Source organism: Cupressus sempervirens, chromosome 2 (genome assembly GCF_028749045.1).
Source record: "Cupressus sempervirens isolate cs-2001-9-10 chromosome 2, ASM2874904v1, whole genome shotgun sequence".
In the NCBI taxonomy this organism is placed as follows: Eukaryota; Viridiplantae; Streptophyta; class Pinopsida; order Cupressales; family Cupressaceae; genus Cupressus; species Cupressus sempervirens.
This window is the reverse complement of record NC_143119.1, coordinates 323,850,448-323,873,011: the sequence shown is the minus strand read 5'-3', so window position 1 is coordinate 323,873,011 and position 22,564 is coordinate 323,850,448.

The window sequence follows — 22,564 nt, the reverse complement described above, 5'->3', positions numbered from 1 at the left end:
CTTATTTCTCTTATGTTTGAAAATTAATTATTGTTAGTGTTTTAAGATCTACTGAAAGTAATTCACACTCTCCATTTACCGAGTTACAGCATTTTTTGTGTGTTTAACGAGTAACAATAGCAATCAACTTTCTCAGTCTAAATTTTATTGTTGACATCTAAGCGATCTAGGATTTAGTGGTAACTAATTCACCCCCCCCTGCCCCCCCCCCCCCCCCCCCCCAACCTTAGTTACTCCTTCTATATTTCCAACAACATTCATGTGATATGTTATGGTGAATTATAGTTGTACACAATAATTCTAATTCTAAAAATTAACATATTTAATATAATTGTATTATTATCTTGTAGGTCTTCAAACAATGGAAAAAATTTCATATCCAATGTGTGGTCCAAAGATGAAATCTTTTCATTCCAAAATTTTAAGAAAGAAAGTATTTGATGAGTATAGGCACTTTCTCCACAGAAATCATAAGTATCGAAGTGTCAAAAAATATCTTTTCAATGGCAAAGAAGAGACGACATCAAAGACATTAAGAATGACACCTCACCTATGGCAGTTGGAATATAATAGAATTCAAAGCAGTATCACTTCACCTAATGGTTTATGTTTAGAAATTATATATTTTGATTATGTTTTGTTGATTAATTATGTAATTGGTGATCATGAAGGTCATCAAGGCATCCTTGACCACCTCCCAAAGGGACTAAAATGTTATCCTAGAGAATTTAGTAGGCTACCCTACTACAAGAAGCTACAAATTGTACATTTGTTTGATACTATGAATATTGGAAAGAATGTAATAGAGACACTGTGGAAAATATTGGATGAAAGGCATGACAAAGAAAAACTTGCCAAAATTTGTAGTGACATTCATGATTCCAATCATGAAATTAAAAAAAGGATTGAATCAAATAATAATAGAGATCACATTAATGCAAGTGCCCTTCCTTGGTTATCAACAAAGTAGCAAATTAATGCCATAAAATAAATCATACAAAAAAATTGACTTCGTATAGGATTTTCTACAAATATAAGCAATCTCATATCAAAGAATAGTTAATTTGGGCCAGTGTCAAAAATGCATGATTGGCATACCTTCATCAAGGTAAGTCACGGTGTTTTTTATTTATAATATATTTGTGAAATTGCATTTAATATTCATTGAATTATATTAGAAAAGAATAAAATGATTAGTTGACAATTGTTGCAGTATGTGCTACCCCTATTACTCCTAGACAACTTTGACAATAATATCAAACAAGTGATATATGATCTTGGAAAATACATGAGGTAAGCAGTGATATTTGTTCAATATATCAAGCAAGTAATATATTGTAAAGTCTCATATTTATATATTTTTGTGTCTTGAATCCCTTCTAGGTGGTTTTCATCTAAGAAATCCATAAAGAAGGTATAAAATAGTGGAAGAAAAGAATTCCTCAACTAATGCGTGAAATGCAAAAGTTTTTACCTTTAACTTTTTTCAATGTGCAAGAACACTACCTCATACACCAAGTTGAGGAGATTGAATTGTGTGGGCATGTACATAGTAGGTCAATGTGGATGGTTGACAAGCACTTGAAATTTTTGAAAGATTTGATTTGACAAAAAGAACATCCTGATGGTTCTATGGTTGAGGTAAATATGGTATACCAAATTATGGTGTACATTACTCAATATTTTCCTAATCTTGTAGCAAAGACCCATAAAGATCACATTTGGGATCTCAACTCCATTAAAAATTTTGAAGGGGGGTACTTGGTGGGGAATAGTGGGTTAAGGAAAGTGAAAGGTAATAAGTTATGAGATTTTATTATAGTTAATTAATTCTTTATCTTCAAAATTAATCTTCCGTAGGTCATCTATTTACTTTTGTACACTTGCTAAAGAGTGGGATGCAATACATTTATTTGTTGCAAACAATCAAGATTGGATGATGGTATGGATAGAACGATGTCAACATTTTGGTCATAGATTAAAATGGAAATCTGTGTCTTCAATGGTTATACAAGCTCATTGTAATGGAGATCCCAATATTACACAAATGGAAATAGATTTAGCATATGGTTTAAGAGATCTCTAGGTACTTATAAATGTGTTAATCAATTGTATGTTTTTCAACTCATGATGCAATAATTTATACATATTTGATATTATTATAGGTGAAACACCAAAAGGCTATGTTATGCAATGGTTATAAATTTTGCATCAAAAATTTGGATGACACAAAGAGAACTTGTGATTTTAGAATAAGTGCAGTCTTCCAAGTGACCATTTTATTCATTTAGAAATGACTTACATCCTCAAGAGTCTCAAATTTGATACTATGGCTTTTTGGTTGATATACTTGAATGTGACTTTAATTCATTAAAATTAGTTCTCTTCATCGTAAAAAGGTATAGACTATGACTCAATCAAAATGATCTTGATAGAACTTTTATTGAGCATGAGAGTGGATTTCCAATGATTAATACAAGGTTGTTTGAGCTAGGTGGGGATGAACCTTATGTTATTCCAAGCCAATGTGAGAAGGTATTTTACTTAGAGGTTCCATATAAACCAGGTTGCTTATTTTTTGTTAGAAATGATCCAAGAGGAAGGTCAATAAAGTATAATGCAATGGAAGAAAAAGATATCAAGGAAGAGGAAGAAGTGGAAGATGATGTAGATGATGATCACGATCGAATGTTCCTCATGTAATTATTTTTTTTGAAGAAGAAGATGAAGAAGACAATGATGATGATGATTCTATTCATCATGATGTTGGTGGTGGTGGTGGTGATGATGATGATGATGATGATGATGATGATGACGACGATGACAATGATGTTAGAATCATGAATGATGATGATACTTCAATGGGGGAGTATTGTAGAAACATGTTTAGATCATTATCATGATGATATTATACATTCATGATCGTGTTTTTCATTGATGTCAATATAGCATTTTTTTTGTGGTATCTGACATAAGAACAGTGGTAAAGATCAAGTTGCTACAAAGAGATCATTGAGAAGTTTAAATAAGTGAGGTTAAAAAGAGAAACTAATAAGTGTCTAGTATATGCAGCTAACCTTCGAAGCATAAGATATTAAGTCAAGAAGAAGTTATGTAGCTTTTGGTGAAGACTATTCTGAGATAGAGTTTACAAAAGCATATTATGGTGAACTTTTTATAATTCTTAGTAGAGTTTCTATTCTGAGAAGTTAGGTTAAAGGCATGTAGAAGATATATTGGAGATGATTTTTTTAAGCTTTCTCATCATAATATTACACATACAAAAATTTATTCAAGCTACAAGGTGACAAATTAATGTTATCGCTATGTATAACATATTCTTAATGAGGTCGTATAATAATTAATTGAGAAGGTATAATAACCAACTCAAGGAATTTTTTTTATAGATTCAATATAAAGGAAGGACATTTTTCTTTGTTATGTATGAATAAATGAACAATTGGAAGAAGCATGAAGAGTGGAATAGAAGAGAAACAAGTTGATATGTGAAGATAAGAAGAACAAAGTGAAGTTAGAGAGAACTTCATTTTTGAGGATTGATATTTGGATCCAAGGTTTGTGACCTAGTCTACGAGGTCTAAGAGTGATTGGTTTGGTTGATAGGATAGAGGAAAGAGGTTAAAGCATAGTAGAAAAAAATTATTCTACAAGGAGTAGTTGGGATATCATTTGGACAATGAAGTTCAATGGTCTTGCCCCAAAAGCTATTTGGATAGTGAGTCCTTCTGCCTTCTACAGCTCCTAATTGGGTTGGCACAACTCTAATAGGGCTAGAATCTCCTAACAGGGATCCAAAGTCTCCTAATAGGGACTCTTATGTACAGAATGTATTCATAGACTCCTAACAGGGTCCATCCTCTAACAAGGAAGATATATATCAGTATATCTTTGTGGACATCATTCCCAATAGGGTTTTCCCTCTAATCAAGGGTTTCCCTAGTTAACAAATCTAGTGTAATTGTGTACATTGAGAGATCATTTGGATAATGAAGTTCAATGGTCTTGTCCTAGAATATATTTGGATAGTGAGTCCTTCTACCTTCTACAACTCTTAATTGGGTTGGCACAACTCTAACAGGGCTAGAATCTCCTAATAGGGATTCAAAATCTCCTATCAGGGACTTGTTGGGCCCATTTGCCATTGCACCAAAAGTCATGACTGTTAGTGAACATGGAACACTGCATAATTAACCACCTATGGGCAGGGGAGCACATCGCATCACCCAACAATCTCCCCCTCGATGCGCATACCAGGTGCTTACGTGGGTCAGGAAGGCACCAAGGAGATTTGAACCCATGACCAGGCCAAAACCAAGCTCTGATACCAATTGTAAGGCCCATTTTCTGTTGCACCAAAAGCCATGACTGTTAGTGAACATGGAACACTACATAATTAACCACCTGTGGGCAGGGGAGCGCATCGCATCACCCAAAAGGACTCTTATGTACAGAATGTATTTATAGACTCCTAATGGGGTCCATCCTCTAACAAGGAAGATATATATTAGAATATCTTTGTGGACATCATTCTCAACAAGGTTTTCCCTCTGATCAAGGGTTTCCCTAGTTAGCGAATCTAGTGTAATTGTGTACATGCATCTCTTTATGGTTTCTATTTGATTTGATTGGATGGTTAAGATTAATTAGGGTTGATAAATATTTTAATTGGATAATGATTCACCCCCCTCTTTTTTATCTTGGTGGACTATTATTTCTAACAATTGGTATCAGAGCATCAAGTCCTTGAAGATAAAGTTTAATAGATTTGGGAGATCAATGACGAGTTATTTTAGAAAGGATAGTCTTGAGTCTAATGGAGGAAATTTTGACACCCAAAAGATGGAGCTTCTTTGTGAGAAATTAGAATTGTGTAGAGAATTGAGCATTGAGCTTCTGGATAGAGGCACAAGTAAAGATAGATTTAGATCCAAAGAAGACATGGAGATCAAAGAAGGTATTGATTTGCTTATGAAAAGAGATAAAGAAGGTATGTAATTTTTTCTTGTTGGACATGTACTGAGTTTGGTCATTTTTCATCTGCATTCCCTAAGGGAGTAAGAAAGACTAGAAAAAGTTCTCTTTTTGATGAAGATAAAGAATTTAAAACAAGTATGGAAAGATTCTTGAATGCTTGTGATAAAGATAATGAGCTTGAATTAGTTAAGGAAAAGGAAGTAGTATTAGAGATAGCTTTCATAACTATTGTTGATCCAAAGGCTAACCATGAAAATGTGAAAGCATCATTAGCAATGATTTGCAAAATGGGAATCAGATTGAAGAGAAAAGATTCAATCCTAGAGCAGAAGAAAGAGTTGAGTTAAAGACTCCTAAATAGAATGGCATTACAAGGAGAAGAAATAAGTCAATAACAGAAGTAGCAAGAGCTATGTTAGCTAAGAATGGTGTATCCAAGATTTTTTGGAGAGAAGTTTTGAATACAGGAGTCCACACTATGAAAAGAGCACAAGAAAGAAAAGAAACAAACAAGATCCCTTATGAACTATGGTTTGTCACTCACCTATAGTTAAGTATTTCAAAATTTTTGGCAGCAAACATTATATCAAAAGACATGATGTTGTTGTTAAATTTGATGGTAGAAATGATGAAGGTATGTTTCTTGGTTGTTCACTAAAATGAAGAGCTTATAGATGTTATAATCTGAGAACTAAGACTATTGTTAAAAGTGCAAATGTAAGAGTTGATGAGAAATTCAAGATACAAGAAATAATAGTTGATGACAATTCTGATGATGAGAATGTTGTCATTACTAAACCAAGGAATGATGAAGTATTCTTTGAGGTTAATAATGATTTGCAGAATGAAGGAGAGCTAATGCAAGAATGAAGTTTGGAACCTAGAATAGAGCTAAGAGTTGAGATAACAACTCCTACTTCTAGTAAGAATATGACAAAGAATCATACACCAGAGCAGATCATTGGTAGCAGAGATAAAGGTGTGATGACAAGAAGTAGAATCAATGAAGAACCATGTTTGATATCTCAAGTTGACCCAAAGAATGCAAATGAGGCATGTAAAGATGACAGAAGGAGCACAAGAGGTGGAGCTTTCTTTCTTGGAGGAAGATTGTTTTTTGGTTAAAAAAGAAGAAAGATTGTACCTCACAGAGTACAGCAGAAGTAGAATATGTTGTAGTAGCAAACAATTGTAATCAAGTTATTTGGATGAAGCAGATGCTAAAGGATATAAGGATAGAATTAATTGAACCTATTGTCATATATTGTAATAATACAAGTATGGTAAATATGTCTAAGAATCTAGTGTTTCATTCTAAGACTATGCACATTTCTATCAAATATCACATCTTGAGAGAGAAAATTGTAGAAAAGGAAATTAGATTGGAGTTTGTAAGCACCAAAGAGAAGATTGTAGATATTTTCACCAAGCCTGCTCCCAAAGAGACTTTTGAGTATTATCAAGGTATGTCTTTGGTTATGCCCTTACCTACATCAGAGTAGATGATGTAAGAGTGCATCAGTCTAGTGATATAGAGCACTATTTTTTGTCTAGACTTAATGCTAATGCTTCTTGTATGGAGGAGTATCTATGATGGATAGAGTCATCTAGGACTCTTGATAGATGTTGTTTTGAACAATGTCTTTGGACACTTCAGCAAGTCAAAGACAGTTGTTACAGAGATAGATGGTTGTTGAAACCTTTGACATTGATGTCAATGAGGGAGAGATTACAGCATGAAAATTAGTTTGATATAGAGTACATTGAGGTATATCAGTCAGGGAGAATGATTGATGAAGAGGATTTGAAAAGAAAGGATAGCAGTCTTTAACTAGTGGTATTCTTGGAACTAGATGTTTTTCATCTATGTTGCCATTAATGTCAAAGGGGGAGATTGTTAGAAGCATGAATTTTTATGATACTTCTATGGGGAGTATTTTAGGAAAAAATTTAGATCATTATCATGATGATATATTACATTCTTAATTGTGTTTGTCATTGATGTCAACATAGCAGTTTTCTATTATATCTGACAAAAGAACAGCAGTAAAGATCAAGTTGGTATGGATAGATCATTGAGAATTTTCACTAATTGAGGTTAAAGAGATATACTACTGAGTTTCTAGTATATTCAACTAACCTAGGAAGCATAAGATATTAAGTCTGGAATAAGTTATGCAAGTTTTGGTGACGACTATTTTGAGATAGAGTTTACAAAAGCATGTTCTAGTAAACTTTTTATATCTCTTAGCAGAGTTTTTATTCTAAGAAGCAAGGTTAAATGTGTGTAGAAGACATATTGGATATGACATGGTTAATCTTGTTTATCATAATATTACACATACAAAAAGTTATTCAAGTTACAAGGTGACAGATTAATGTTATCGCCCAAGTATAACATGTTATTAATGAGGTCCCATAATAATTAATTGAGAAGGTATAATAGTTGACTTAGGGAAATTTTTATGGATTTGGTATAAAGGAAGGACATTTTTCTTTTTTATGTATGAATAAATAAATTATTGGAAGAAGCGTGAAGAGCAGAATAGAAGATAAACAAGTTGATATGCGAGGATAAGAAAAACAAGGCAAAGTTGGAGAGAACTTTGTTGCCGAGGTTTTTTTCAAAGATCTAAGGTTTGATATTTGGATTTGAGGTTCATGGCCTATTCTACAAGGTATGATAGTGATTGGTCTAGTTGACAAGGTAGAGGAAATAGGTTAAAGCATAGTAGAAAACAAGTATTTTATGAGGAATAGTTGAGAGATCAGTTGGATAGTGAAGTTCAGTGGTCTTTCCCTAGAATTTGTTTGGACAGTGAGTCCTTCTGCCCTCTAAAACTCTTAACAGGGTTGGAACAACTCCTAATAGGGTTGGAATCTCCTAACAAGGATTCAAAGTCTCCTAACTAGTACTCTTATGTACTGAATGTGTCTATAGACTCCTAACAAGGTCCATCCTCTAACAAAGAATATATATATATATATATATATATATATATATATATCAGTATATCTTTGTAGGCATCATTCCCACCAAGGTTTTCCCTCTAATCAAGGGTCTCCCTAGTTAACAAAACTAGTGTAATTGTCTATGTGCATCTTGTTATGGTTTTTGTTTTTTTTGATTGGATGGTTAAGATTAATTAAGGTTGATAAATTTTTTAATTGGATAGCTGATTTACACACACCCCACCCCCCCCCCCCCCCAAGTTATCTTGGTGGACTATTATTTCTAATTGATGATGATGATGATGATGATGATGATGATTATGTTGATGATGATGATGACCATGATAGTGGTGGTTATGATGTTGATGACAATGATGATATGGATGAAGAAGAATATCAATGATGGGGGTATTTGATTAGCTAACATTAAAGGGGGGTTTGATTATCAATGAAATGTACATTTATGCAATTAATGCCTATTCTATTCAATATTGAATTCTTGATAGATCAATTATTAATCTGATTAACTTGTCATGTACCTTTTAATGTTTATAATTCATATGTGATTCTAATATTTGATGGTATTTTGAGTACATATATCATGAATTTTTTAGCTAACATAGACAATTGATTTACATATGTAGAAACCCAAAGCCCTTTCATGAGTGTAAGTACCAACATACATAGGTATTTATCAAATTTGTCTTCCTCGAGCAAGGAACATGTAGGAATGGAAGATGAAATTGAGACATTTAGTATGTCTAAATCAAGGAGTTTGACTAAAAGTAAAATGATCAGAAAGAAATTCAATAAGTGCATGAAAATTTTCCTTTCTCAAGGGGGGTTATGTTCTTATGATGATGAGAGTGAAGGCAATTCCAATGTTCCCTTTAGGTACAAACATCTATAGAAATAATGGGTGTCTGACGAACTTCCTCCAATAAACATTAATTTTTGTGTTAGAGAGAGGATACATCGCATAGAACCATCCTCATTGCATGGTTTGATCCTATTTCCCATTGATGGAATAAAGATCTCTTACAAAAAAATTTTGAATTGATGGAGTGTGTCAGACCTTAGTATGATTACAGTAGTTGGATGTATAATTTTAGATATACAAAAGGTGTGTGTAGGTATGCACTCATGGAAAATTATATACAACAAAAAGTCAATGAAAAAAGTAAAATAGTAGTTATATACATTGATAGAAGGCCAAAAGCATCAAGGAATATTTCCAGTTTTATAAATAGTACATGACATAGGTCAACTAAGAAGCAACCCAATTGCATATTTGAGGCATGTGACGAAAATTGCATATTTGTATGTGCGATAAAATCAATACATGGAGGTGAAGAGATTCTTATTTATTACAATTTGAATACATATATACAAAAAAAAGTCACTATCATGGGGGAGGTGGTATGTACTATGCACATTTTAAATCAACTCCAATAGTGACTCCAACACACCATTAAATTATTTATTTATTTGTTAACTTAGAATAAGAACACATGTTTTAACATGTCTCAATGATTTTTTTTTTGAAATATAGAGCTATAGATAGATCAACAACCACATGATATGCATGGAGATAATGGTTACCATGGTTCTTCTTCTCGATAGGTAAAACTCATTGTTGTTGTACAAATTAGATACAAGAAATATGTCAATGTGTCTTTTTTATTATGTTTTATTCTTCATTACTATTTTAGATTAATTTTAAATATAGTGCTAATAATATTATTCTCACAAATGAGTGTTGATTAGAAAAAGGGAAAGGAGCAAGCAGTCCATGAGGAGTTGTAGGATCAGCAGGATCCATTCATTATTGATTTTGCATCAATTGTTGATCCTATGGATGCACTACAAAAGTTCATCCATGCATTATCAAAGAGAGTAAACTCAATTGGAATCAATTCAGCCTCAGACTCCTCAAATACAAATGAGAGAGGATGAGTTTATCCACCTAGTTCAGACCTATACAGTAAGTATTAATGTAGTTTTTAATTATAACAAAAGTTCAATAATGGTTTTTATAGTATACTCATTTATTTATGTCATTAAATAAAATGCATGTGTTATTTTTATAGAGGATGTAGAATAGATTAAAGGGTCAAGCCCCAGATGTGGATACTTCAAGTGGTTCAAGTATATCTCATGTTCTATCCTACACTTGTTTTTTTCTTGAACAATATTTTTTTAATAGCACTAACAATCTTGTCTATGGTTACCCATATTTTTTTATGTTCTAACAATCTTATTTTTTAGCACTTAGCATTGATCTTGTGTTCAGTGCACTACCTACTATGAGGAACAAAAGTGTAGAAGTAATGTCAACTATAATGTTGACAACATGTGGGATGGCCACAGATGGGATGGCAATGCCTATTGGTAAGTAGATTCCTCTTTCTCTCTCTCATTTTTCATGTGTTTATTTCACTTGAGCTATTGTTTCTTAGGGGGAATTTTGTAATATTGGATTCATTTTATGCAGAAGGTGATGAGGGCATTCCTAGATGTACCTTTGTTAGATGTATAGGAACAATAAAGAATTGTGATCAATTGCTCGTGGGCAATGAATATGGACTTCCCTTGAGAGTATCCCAACTTCCAGGTACTTTAAAGATTGATCCTTTCATTTACTATACAATTTTATACTCATAATCAAAAGCACTAACATCTCATGCAGTCCCTTGCAATAACTACTAATCTCATTATTATTTTGTAGGGAATAATCTATTTTATAAATCTAACAAAAAAAAATCATAAAAGATGGAATTTACAAAGTAAAGAGTTAAAGGATAAACTCATTGATGCTCTGATAACACTTTTTGGACCTAGCATCTTTCAAAAACTTGGGTTCTATTGTGGTGTCCACAACACATGCCCCATTCCTTACTAGGAATGGGGACCCCCTACTTTTTTCGACTCCTAGACTCACAGTTTGAGAGTCGGGAGAAGAAAAGTTTTGTTAGATGTTAGAATTTTAGAGTCAAAAAGCCAAAAAAAAAAATTTAAAAAAAAAAAAATTTAAAAAAAATAAAATCAAAATCAAATCAAATGCACCGCCAAGGGCAGCACACGTGCCCCCAAAGGCTGTGTGCACACACTACCAAGGGCAGTGCGAACGTACTGCTACAAAGGGTTGCGCACCCCTAAAGGCCCTGCACACACGCGCTAACAAAGGTCGTGTGTGCTTGCCAAGCCACCCTTTCCCCTCCAATTTTTTTTAAGCAGCCATAAAAGGGGTTTAAAATATATCATTTAAGTATAAGATGACGTATATTTAAGATATATTTTAATATATCTCAAAAGATTCATCGCATATATTAAAATATATCTTAAATATATGTCAACTTATACTTAAGATATATTTTAATATATGTGACGAATCTTTTGAGATAGGTTTCAGACATCCCCAAGATAAGGTAAAGATTCTAGGAAATTTTAGGGCTTCAAAAATCCAGACTTAGCCAAATTTCAGGGCTTCAAGATTTTAGACTCAACCAAATTTTAGGATTCACCTCCATTTTTTTTTGAGTAGCTAATGTGTCTTTACTATACATTTTTAACTCTACGGACTAATGTTTGCTTCTTTTGTAGGTAAAAATGGCATCCTCAACTTGTCGAGGTCATAACTTTTGACCTGTAGTTTGAAAATCAGAACCGTTTACATCATTGGAAAGAAGAACTGAAAATCTAATTTCGGTCCCTAAAATAGTGAGCCTTTGGCTGCCCAATTTTAGGGATTGATGAAGGTTCTAACTTGAAATTTTGAGCAAAAGACCCCCAAAAAGGTCATTTAAAAATGCCTAAAAAAATTTGCCAAAAAATATGAAAAGGTTGCAAACATTTGATCGTCTTGGATAATCTGGATCACTTGGTTTCTCGTTGAGAAGGATTGGATAGGTGGAGAGAAGAAAAAGGTCAAAGATACAGAGGTTGGACACATAAAGCAAATCAGGTTCCTCATCTTATGCAGCTATTGGGGACAAGATTCAACGCAGGTGCCTTGAGATTTTTGATTGAACAAGCGAAAGGAGTGCAAGTTTATGAAAGCAATTGCTATAAAGAGGGTGTAAATCATTAGAAAGGGGCATGGAGTGTATACAAAAAGTGATCTAAAACCTCATTTGAGCAAAACCAAGAAACTATTTTCAAAATTAAGAACTTTGATTTTTTGGTGAATTGAGTTTCTAAGGTCCACAGGTCTGTAGGTCCGCAGCTCCGCATTTTTATGTAGCTCTGCAATTCAGAGGTGCGTCGATAGTTGACTGCTAGTTCCAAAAATAGCACTTTCCATGCATTGGGAGCACATTTTGACAGTAAGTTAACTCTGACACACATCAAATGAAGGGCCAACTTCTATTTTTGGTGCCTCCATGCACTTCTACTTCGACTGATGGCTTCCTCCTACTTTCTCTCTCATGCTTTCATTGTTTTTGACATGTAAAGGGCTCATGCATCCAATTAATGAATAAAATATGGATGGAGTCCCTCTAAGCACCAATTAGATTGTTAGTTTGTATATATTTAGTTTGTTTTAATGTTTTAAAAGCATTTTATTGCATCAAGATATCTCTCACTCTCAACACAAATTGAGGAGACGATTTCTTATAAATATCCCATTGTAAAATGTAAAAAAGGTTGTCGTTATTATGCAATAAAGTTATGCTTTTGGTGCTAGCATTTGGAGTGTAGTTATTCTTGCATGAATGTGTCATCATTTTATGAATTTTATTCATGAGATTGTGATTGAGCCAAAGGTTTATTGTGTTGTTTTTGGTTGTGTGATCTTTTAGTTCTGGTGTTTGCTACAGATATATGAATTTTGTTGATGTAACGAGCTTGAGAAGAGATCGCCCAATTGTGTCTGCATAGCTTTTTGTCTCGCATGAGTGCACTTTTTGTGGCCTTGCGATTTGATGAAGAGTGAAACATCATTCAATTTTTTAAAGATTCTCACCGACGATTACATCAGTGGATTCTAGGAAGCGATGCTCCTATTTTCATTGGTTTCCTATTGATTTCTTTGAAGGTTTAACTCACAATGTGTTGTGTTCTATAGCTTATGTCCATTTAGGAATTTCAATTTCAACTCATTTGATGTCATGTTATTTTCTTTCAATTTTGTTATTTTCTTTGCTAAACCTACTGTTAGAATAGGACCTCATAGTAGATGCATTGTTAGAATTGCATTCATTGAAAAATAAAAAATACAAAAATATTGTTCTTTTGGTGTGATATTTTGAGATAGTGAATAGATTTTACTTCAATTTTGAGATAAAAGGGTTTTAGAACCAGCAAAGGCCTCCTCGTGAAAACTCACATTTATCTTCTACTGAGTGGATTTTGGTACATCGCAAGACAAACACTGAACCTTGGAGTGGATCCTTAAAAAGTTTGCTTTTCAAGAGAGGAATTACACTATGGATTATTGCCGTTGACCTCGTGCAAAATGAATGCCTAACAGGTTCCTTGAGAAACTAGGCCAATATTTGAAGTATATTAGGTACAACTATAGGACCCAAATGGAATGCAACCCTTATTATGAGCGCCCCCCTATATTCCTAATAATGAGTGAGAAAATCTTTAAAAGGATGTCATTGAGAAAAGTGCAAGACATGATGCAAAAATAGTACCACCCAAGAAAAGAAGGTATGTCATAATTTTATTAATAAAATTATGTACTAATTACTCTTAATACTTATGTGATCTAACATATTTTAAACTTCACATAGGTATCGTGACACATCAAAGGCAATTAAAGCAAGAAAACAAAAGCATGGCAACACAAGTGTGACTTCGGTGGAAATTCAAAACTTGTTGCACAAATTGTAAGTATTAGTAAATGAAAAAGCATATGCAAATACTTATAAATTGTAATCAATTTGGTCTCAATGAAATTTTCTACAGCAAAAATTCATGATACCAAGCAAAAATATAAGCCTTTGAGTTTTAAAAAAATGATTTCTAAAGAGGACAAGAAAATAACTTACAAACAAGGCTATATAATCATGGCTGAATGACTCCAAGCAATGAGTGTGCAAGGTTCTTTTGTTAGATCTATCGATTAGGTAAATAAGTCAATTGATTTTTTTTTTTCAAATTGAATACTTTACTAATTAATATATTTGATATTAAGTTAAAATGTAAAGTAATTATATTTGTTTTAAGTAAGGAAAAAATTATTATATATTTGTTTAAAACTTTAAAGTGGATATATTTATATGTATTAAAATGAATTATTAACATTTTTTATTATTTTTCTTGTATTTATATGTATATATTGTTGATAAATGCACTAATTATTTACATTGGATTGCAACCTACCAATCCTAATACACCATATGAGCACCATGGAGGTGTTGATTCGAATGTGCAGTATAGTACTCAAGGTATATATTTTCTATTCAATTTTTTATTTCTAAATTATTAATACAAGTAAAAAATTTAAATTCAATTTGGTGTAGTAATACAAATTTAACTATAATATTGTGTTGGGATTAAGAAAACATCTTGTATTGTAGTTGTAGGGGATGTAGAGGTTGTTTCTAATGAGCGTGTTGAGGTTCAAGTCATTGGACAAGATGATGTGGTTGGACAAGATAAAGAGTGCTACGTTTATGTTCTTTAAAGTCTTGGTTTTTTTGAAAAAAATTAGCCCTTTTATTTGTTATTGCAGAGGACCCACCCTTGCAAAGGATAGTGATATCATGTCCACGGGTGAGAATAATTATCAATGATGATATGGATATGCCTTTGCAACAATATAGATAATGAAAAAAAAGAAAAAAGACAAAAAATAAATGATTCTCATTTATGCAACTTAGCTGATAATGACTAATATTTATGTCTCGATGTTTTAATTATGTGTTATTGAATGTTCATGTGATTATTCTAATGAATCTTATGTTTTAATTTTCATGTCAATGTTCTAATGAATCTTATGTGTTAATGAATATTATCATGTGATAATTCATGAATGTTACATTTTATTAATAGATAATGAATGAATGAACTTTATATGTTAATAGGGAATTTAGATGTTGGGGTGGGGGGATGAGCTTCCACCTTCACGTGTTTGACCTTGATTAGTAGAGAATATTAAACTATTCTCCAAACCAATTGAAGCTTGACTTTAACCTATGATTGCATGACAACTAACTTTTTTAGGCTTTACGTATAAGAGTGTCCTCTTGATAAAACACCTAACCCTACAACCAAATACTTGTTTGTTCAAGCCTTGACACCTTAATTTTGGGAATCATAACTTTCTAACTCCACCTATATTTTCATGCATGTTCATCTCCTTTTCCAAGCTCAAGATCTAGGACATTGAATTGGTGTCCTCATGCCAACTATCTTAGTGAATGCATAGAGTAGGATTTGGCCCAGAAGATGGGTACAACTTTTCTTCATGCCATAGTTCAGCTAATTGACTAATTTTTTGTTATCCTTGTATAATTTTAATTCACTCATTACCAAATTCTTACAAAGTTTTTTTATGTGTATTTTAATAGTAATGGTAGTAGTAAATATGGTGCTATTTTTAGATGTTAACTATGTCAATCTCTTGGTTTCAGACAATGTAGAAGGAGGCCATATTTCAATATGAAATCTCAATTCATATGCATAGGACATTAGGTGGAGGTGAAAAATGCAACAAGGTTGCATTTTTTTTAGAGGACTTTAATTAGGTATTTTAAGTTATAGACTATCATGAACATTGCAACTTTGACTCTTATAGGTGGGGGCAATGTCCTTAGAACATATATAATAAAGAGGTATAATAATTATGTCTTATGTCATTATATTTTTCTACATTTAAATGTATGAAATTTTGATGATTTTGGGGAGTGTCAACAATTATTGTGCATACAATGTGAAGTGCATAGTTTTGACTGTGAGGCATTTATGGCTTCCATTTTGAACAATCGGTGAAGATTTGTTATACACATTAACCAAATAGATGTAAAATTTAAGTACAATTTTAAGTTTCTAATTTCTCATTGGCTCATTGATTCCATTCCTAGGGTAAATAGTAGGTATAAAAGTTGAATAATTAAGGAGGATCTCTATCAAACCACATGAAGTTCCTTTTCACATCAATATGAATTTTCTTGTATATTAGGGTTTTTAAGACAATGATAACAAAAAATTATTTTTTATATTAAATATATATATAAATTATTTTGTCCTTATTTTTTTTTTGTTTTTAGAAGTCATGTTACAACAAAAAATGCTCATGGGAAGAAAACATTATAGTTAAAGTAATTGGATACTTAGAGGAAGGATGTGGCCAAAATCATTATAATCAATGAAGTCGGATCTAGCCTGCAACAAAAGAAAGATTACAAATAATGTTGATAATTTTAGACCTCAGGACATCACTTAATCTTTCATCTAAATTTCAATCCATAAAATTTAGCTCAATCTTTCAAATATCGAATAGAAACATCATACTGAATTGATACATAGATAAATCTTTAATGGATCTCTCTTATCTCTCCATCATAATGATATTCTCATTTCCACAAATGATATTCTCATGTCTTGGTCTTTTTGCTGACATGGATGGAAAATGCTCATAATTAAATCTTTCAAATATTTGTCACACTTTTGGACTTACATATTTGATTTCAATGTATGGTATGTAAGTTGGTCTTAGGGTTTATAAGCAAGTCTTTCTAAATTCATAACTAGTTAATCACATATAGTAGATATTCACATTCACAAATCACATCACACTTATATTATTGCATCTCAGCCCTAATATTGATCTGTTAGTTGAAATAACTATGGATTCTTGTGCTTAGCATATATTTCTATCTCTTTTGATTGAATATTATATTTTATAAAAAGAAATATTAAACCTATATGCATTTATTTATGACTTTAATGTACATGCATTTCAATCAGTCTATCATATCTTTTGATGTTAGTTATAACTTTTTAGATGTGTATTATCCTAGATATAATGTTAAACCATAAATGCCCCATGGAAGGTAACATGATTCTTAATTTATAACATAGATTATTTATATTCCTCTTTTGGTCTCATTTAATAATGTTTTCTTCAATGATACCTTCATCCTCAATCAAAGTTTACATCACTATGTTATTGATTAGACGGTTATCATGAAACCTATATTTGAAGGGAACTTGCAAATGAATTTCACTTTAGTTTAACATGGATTCTTTAGTTGTGATAACACAAATTATTGAACCTTAACTTCTTTAATGGATTCAAGAAATATATCATAAAATTTATTGTACTGTAACAACTATTTTAACATTTTATATAACATCATCATTTCTAGACTTTGTGAATTTCTTGAAATCTATCTTGACCATGCTGATGACTGTCTTGTGTGCATGATAAAATTATAAATAATCCCATTATATTTCATCTTCTTGATACATTGCACTATTTATGTTTGGCATTGTTATTCACTAAATTTGTATGTGCACTTCATCAATATAATGTCTCTATTATATCACATATTTGAATCTTCAAAACAAGGATTTGATACCTCCCCTATCTTATACTGAACATTTAAATTCACCTTTTCACATTTAGATTTAGCTATGATATTAAAAAAAAAAATTATAATTTAGCAAGTTGTCGCAATTTTGACAGGAAACTAGTGTAAAAAATGACTATTTCCAAAGTAATACTATTAGAACATTTTGATAGATATCTGTTGGTTGTATAGCATTATTGTCATAGAGGCATCAAAATTACAATGGCAGCTCAATAGCTCTTCAAATGGTTAACCATCCCAATTATGATAGGTGTCTTTCATAATAGTCTAATAGACGTTTGCAGTAGTTCAACACTATTGTCACAATTGCAACATCAACAACATCAACTCTTTCCCCTCCCTCCCTCCAAGTTATTCTTGTGTCTCCCATTTTCATTGTGATGGATTTCTTTTTCATTGTAATTTATGATGACAAAAGTCTGACGGGAGCTAACAAGAGGTTTTGTCTCTAGGGTGACAGGTTGACATCGTAATTGTGATGATATGCTATCAAAAAATGGGTGCCAAATGTTGTAGTTTGCTAACTCAAAGGAATATCATCACTCCACGTCATCTCTTAATTTCAACTCATTGGGCCATTTCTCACTCAAATGTGTGAGTGTGCTCTTAACACATATCATATTCATGCTCATACATGTGAAAGCATGTTTGATCCTTATAAGCTTTATCTTCAACTTTCTCACATCTTATTTCATTTCCTAATTTGATAAATCATTATCAATTGATCAAAGAGTATTTTATTCTTTTATGAAATTTTTCAAAATGTAAAGATAGACTTTTCGAAACAAGTTAATCTAAATGACCTATGTGACCTAAGTTTTTCTATTGTGAGATTAGAACCCTCATCTTTTAAGCAAAGTTGGTAAATAAGCTTGAGCCTAGGTGTTTCTCTATGCTTCTCAACTAGTCTTCCCTATTTAACAAGTTGCAAGGCAAACTACACTATTCTAGTTTAATACTTATGAGGACAACGTATCAAATATATCAAAGATTTTCATGTACCAAACATGTATGCTAAAAAATGAAAAGAAAATAGAGAAAATTTACTACCTACCATAGCTATAAAACAAACTCGTGCAACTATAACATTACTCATACATCTTTACAAGTTAAATCCAAAAGAGACCATCACTCAAAATCCAAAACCAATTATGGACATCACAACACACTATTATTTGCACAAATGGTGGAAGCTTCCTCATGGATGATCATAAGTTTGACTATAAATAAAGCAACACCCAACACATACATAAAGTTCACCTTCAATAGATGAAATTATAATAATGAAATTGGTCATGATAGTGCCAAAGCCATCAAATAGAGAAACATGGTACATTATCCTTGCAATGCCATCAAGAAAATATTAGAAAAATTGAATTTTTTATAAAGGGGCCATTAGTTGAAATAGTTTTAAGTCAAATTTATTACTTACATGTTGTATATAAATCTAAAGAACTTTAGGAAAGTTACCATTGAATAATAAAGGTCAGTGCCAAAATGAACAATAGTCACCGGGGTAGAACAATCTTAAAACATCCATCATAACTGAGGTCAGCATAGAAAGATTGAAAGGGATGCAAAGAAACAAGGGTACACCCATAGATAAAAGTAGAAGGAATCCATTTGAAACCATAAACACTTGGTGCAAGAATAGCATGTGTACCATTTGAAACCACAAATACTATCAATTACACCCTAAGAAAATTGCAATGCACTTCATATTTGAGCAGCACAATTTATGGCACCGATCTTTTTTGGATGAATTTCTTACAGCACTAAGTTGCAACACAAATTTAACCTCCTAGATCGATCTCACCCTAGCTACACTTCATAGTAGCTCCTCTTCATCGGCAGAACCACATTTGGGGAAAATGACAAATGTTTGTCTTTTTTTGTTTATAATCACATGGGTGTTGCACTAATGATAGGATTGTTGGTATTACAATGGTTTTGGGGAAATTTGCAAAAAAAAATATAAAAAATCACACACAAATTACATTTCTATCACAAATTATTGTCATAATTTGACCACAAATGTTGTATTTCATAGGCATAATATCACACAAGACTTCATTGTGATAATTTACAATTTTGAATTTAACAAGGCATTGTTCACTTGCAAGTAATTTATATTCCTTCTATATCCAAGAAAAATTATAAGGCTTAGGATGTCTCAATCTCTACAACTACAACTTGTTAACCAGCTCCTTAGATGCTAACTTATCATAACTTCCACTATCAGTGATTACCTTGCAAAATTTTCAAACTATCTTACACTTGGTATTGAACAAAATTATTCTCAAAATAGGTTCTCCATCAATCTCCTCATTCCACAAGGTTCTTCTTAGCATCAAATTCTCATCATTTATATGCTCATTGGGTACTTCAATAATTTCTTCACAAGCAAAAGAGCTTCTACTATTACCTCCAATCTTCTTTCCAAAGTTAGTACATTTAAAGGCCCTATGTCCTTCTTCTCCACATTTATAACAAGTTCCTTTAAATCAAGAACTTTCTTCGCTTTTTCCACAATTATTATTCCTAGTCTGACCATTATAACTATTGCTATTGTAGTTACTTTTTTTGCCAGTAGGTTCTTCCTTCCATTATAATTTTCCTTTATCTTGCATTGCACTATCAGATCTTCTAACTTCTCCAAATGTTTTTCCTCTACTTCTCTGAAATATTCTACCTCTTCCTCTTTGACTCTAATCATGTTTCTTTTCTAATCTTTCTTTAGTCTTCAAAGCATACTAGTATACTTCTTCCATACTATACATCTTAACATAGCTAATCTCATCCTAAATTGAAGTCCTCAAACCATTCAAGTAACTCACCACCTTCTTAACTTCATCATCTAACATGTTTAGATCTGATGTCCAATTTATACAATTCCTTAGTGTATTCCTTCACACTCATATATTTTTGCCTTGAATTTTGCATCTTTCTCAATAAGTTAACTTGATAATCAGCAAGGAGAAAATTCTTCTTCATTTTCCCAATCATTTTTTTCCATGTATTGATCTTTTCTTTTCCTCTCTTATGTCTTTCAGTTTACAAATTATTCCACCAAAGTGAAGCATGACCTTCAAATTTGTGACTACTATCTTAACCTTCTTATTATCCCAAGTACCTTCATACTCAAAGTATTTGTCCATCTCAATAGTCCATGTAGTGCCTCTAATGTTTGCAATCTATACCTTTTCTATTTTGATTCAAGAGATATTTGATACTCTTATTTTTATTTGTATTTGGAGATGACCTGAGGGTCAGATGTTATACTTTAGCTCAGTATCATAGTTGTTTTAGTACTATGTTGTTTAGTTTAGCATATTTTCATTCTGATGCCATTTTGACATGATAGTAGATCTATGATGATATCTAATTATCTAGTATTTGGGCATATTTGTAATTATTTTATGTGATGGATTTCATGCTATGGTTATTTACTTCATTCTTGTATCTTTATGCTTACGTATCCTTATTTTAATTGTTTAAATTAAAACCTTTTAGTGATTATTAAATCCAAACTAATCTTCATTATGTGATTAGACCAGTAAGCATGTCTATGCATTTAGAGGTTCACATTGTTGCAAAGGTTGTTTAATGATTTCTATGATTTTGGGCTTTTGGGCTTTAAATATTTTTAGATTTAATTTTTGGCACCTTTTCCTTAGGTGAATTCCCATTATAGAGAATAACATGTATTCATTTAGGTTGATTCAGAGTCTACCTAGTCTAACTGGCTATGTACCCTAATCAACTATTCACTCAAAAAGTGAATAAGTATTGAAATACAGTTTTTATTATTCACTTCTCACTTTTTCAATTTAGAAATTTGAGAGCTCTTTTTAAGAATCCTCTTCTGAAGGATTCAATTTTTACTCATTTTGGGAGCTATGAGCATGGGTTCTTCACGAGATCATACTCATTGGATTTAGCTTTGGGAGTTCTTGCTTTGTCATCACTCTCAGCAGTTTTGGCAGGATATTTGTTTTATTCTACAAGTTTCAGTTTCTGCCCTTTTTCTGATAGGTAAGGCCTTCCCATTTTATTGTTTCTACTTTGTTTCAACTTCCATTTCTTGTAGTATAATGTTAGGAGACTAAGAACTAGAGTTCCCCTCCATTTTTGTTTGCTTATTCTACTTAGTTGGTCAAGTATGAATGTTTTCCCTATTTTCAGGATAAGAGTTTGTAGTTTTGAGCCGTTATGTTGGCTATTTTGCATATAGCGTTCAAACTCGATTATTTTTGGATTTTTGGGGTTTTTACACCCAAAGGCCAAATGGGTTTTAATTTCAAAGTTTTCTAAATTTTGGGGGTTTTACCTTATTTTGTGTGCTGATTTATTTTGTCAAGTTTTCTTGGCACAATGTGGGTCGTGGACCTGGATGATTTTTTTGGATGTCAGTCAAACCACTATTGTACTTTTATGTTGCATTGGGATGCATTCCACATCTATCATCTCAATTCTATTTTTGGTTGAGTGACTTTCTACTTTATGTTCTCATCTAGTCCTTGTGTTATGATATTTGTGATGGTGGTGCACCACACATGAGTATGTACATGTACATCTATCAGGTGACTTGCGAGGCTCGATCTTCTATGGTACTTCCAAAAGTTATGATCATTAGGGTTGGGCTAGGAATCTTCATGCCTACGAGCACTCATCATTGGATGAGAATGGGTAGGGTAGGGTAGCATATGAAGGAGACTTCTACCTCATAGCCTAGTGATCATTGTGCCCAAAGCATTGGTAAAGGAAGTTTTAATTAAGTGATAACTAAATGAAAATACTAGGTGGTAATAAATAATTTAAGATAATTAGAACTAGACTATGTGCCTTCCGTTGGGGAGAGCAACTGCCACTACTAGCTTGGGCTTATCAATGCCAAGCGACTCTCTATGATGTCAGCCCCTACTTAGTAACCCTTTGAGTGTCTGACCAGGACCTATAGTTTATGCATTGTCTTTTTCTTGGTTTCAATCATCATACCATCTAGCATGTGTTAGCCATGGACATTTTCTTTGTGTGTGTTTGTGGTTGGATCTTTATCTCCATCAACA